We start from the raw sequence: 2,500 nt of genomic DNA, 5'->3' as shown, positions 1-2,500 counted from the left end.
CTCTCTGCCATGTCCACTCTGCTCTGCACACACAGTCCAGAACACTCCGCAACCAGAGAGAAGGAGAGAGAGAGAGAGAGAGAGAGAGAGAGAGAGAGAGAGATGCAGGCAGAGAGAAGGAGAGAGAGAGGGAGAGAGAAGAAGAGACATAGAAGAGGGGGAGATAGAGAGAGAGAGAGAGAGAGAGAGAGATGCAGGCAGAGAGAAGGAGAGAGAGTGGGAGAGACAAGAAGAGAGATAGAAGAGGGGGAGATAGAGAGAGAGAGAGAGATAGAGAGATGCAGGCAGAGAGAAGGAGAGAGAGTGGGAGAGACAAGAAGAGAGATAGTGGCGTATGTCTCTCCTCTGGGCAGAGTGTGTGTGTGTGTGTGTGTGTGTGTGTTTGCCAGATTGGCTCTCAGGTGTCTCTGCCACTCGGTGCCAAAGCTGCCAACGATGATGCCCATGCTGCCAACCCTTGCATGGGGTGTGCTGTGCCACAGACACTTGGGGGGGGGGGGGTGCGTGTGTGTGTGTTTGTGTGTGTGTGGGGGGGGCGGGGGTTGAGAAAGGAGGCGTGAGGTCACCTTCCCTCTGATGCCCAAGGCAGACAGAGATCTGAGAAGACACACACACACACACACACACACACACACACCCACCCACCCACCCACACACACACACACACACACACACACACCCACCCACACACACACATACACACACACACACACACACACACAGACACACACAGTGCACACTGTCACATACACACACACACACACACACACACACTTAACAACACAAATTCGAATACATACACACACACACACACGTACACATACACACATAGATAGATATTACGAACTATGTAAACAGTCATACACACAGACTTGAGCCAAGAGAGTTGTTAAACACACACACACACACACACACACAGATATTAGGAGAGCTGTTCAAATATACGAGCAGCGTCTCGCTTGACGTTGCCTCGGACTGAAAGGGGATCTGGCGCCGTTGAGGACCGTAATCCTCTAAACCACACAGAGATCTGCTAACACACACACACACACACACACACACACACACACACACTCACACACACACGTCTGACAGGAGACAAAGAGCTCTGCTAACGTTGGTCAGGAGCGGAGAAAATAAACACACACACACACACACACACACACACACGTCTGACAGGAGACACAGAGCTCTGCTGCAGGAGAGAAGAACTGTAATTATGAGACTGAACGCAGACACACACACACGCACGCACATACACAGGAGGTAGCGAGTGAACGAGTGTGTGTGTGCGTGTGTGTGTGTGTGTGTGTGTTTGTGTGTGTTTGTGTGTGTGTGAGTGTGTGTGTGTGTGTGTGTGTGTGTGTGTGTGTGTGTGTGTGTGTAACAAGTAGTGAGTGAGTGGTAGTGAGGGGTGATAAGTGAGTGGAAGATGAATTGCATTTCCTGACAGAATGTCACAAATACTAAAGCATTACTACGTGTGTGTGTGTGTGTGTGTGTGTGTGTGTGTGTATGTGTGTGCATTACTACTTCTCAAGAATACAAGACATTTGCCCTTCCTGGGTGGAAGACACACACACACACACACACACACACCTAGCCTCCCAGTATCTACAGTCCTCACACACACTGAGAAAATACCACACACACACACACACACGCGCCTAGCCTTCCAGTATCTACAGTCCTGACACACACTGAGAGAGAATACCACACACACACACACACACACACACACACACACACACACACACACACACACACACACACACACACACACACACACCTAGCCTCCAAGTATCTACGGTCCTGACACACACTGAGAGAATACCACACACACACACACACACACACACACACACACACACACACACACACACACACACACACACACACACGCCTAGCCTTCCAGTTAAGCTTATTGAAGTGAATTCAGTGAGTGAATGAGGCAGTGAATGTGTGTGTGTGTGTGTGTGTGTGTGTGTGTGTTTGTTTGTTTGTGTGTGTGTGTAAGCTGGGGTGTACGCATGAATAGCTGATGATGATGAGAGAGAGCGAGAGAGAGAGAAAAGAGAGAGTGAGAGAGAGAGGCAGAAAACAGAGTGATGGTAACTGTGATTGATATCCTTCCAAAGACACTCACATGGAATAAACAGCTGACTGATGGAGTCCAGCTTACTCTTTTTAAGTGTGTGTGTGTGTGTGTGTGTGTGAGTGTTTGTGTGAGTGTGTTTGTGTGTGTGCCTGGAGACGATGCACCTTCTCCAACTTTCCCAGTTGAGTCACAATTGTGGCTGTGCAGGAAGTGGTGCTGGGGCCAGGCCTTAGAACTCCAACGGTCACCCAGACAGGAAGTGATGCAGAGGGATGCTGTAAACAGGAAGTGGTGCTAGGGCCAGGCCTTAGAACTCCAACGGTCACCCAGACAGGAAGTGATGCAGAGGGATGCTGTAAACAGGAAGTGGTGCTGAGGATAGAAGTCAGGTTTCAGTGTGAG

General features: G+C 49.7%; 1 protein-coding gene across 3 annotated transcripts in view; it reads left to right on the top strand.

The window, feature by feature from the left end:
• Positions 1-2,500, top strand: part of scube3 (signal peptide, CUB domain, EGF-like 3) — a 78,260-nt gene that overhangs the window by 30,456 nt on the left and 45,304 nt on the right. The gene's annotated exons all lie outside the window — the stretch shown is intronic.

The sequence above is a fragment of the Clupea harengus genome, chromosome 4 (genome assembly GCF_900700415.2).
Source record: "Clupea harengus chromosome 4, Ch_v2.0.2, whole genome shotgun sequence".
Taxonomy (NCBI): Eukaryota; Metazoa; Chordata; class Actinopteri; order Clupeiformes; family Clupeidae; genus Clupea; species Clupea harengus.
Note: the sequence above shows the minus strand (reverse complement) of the source record. Positions and strands in the feature narration are given on the sequence as shown.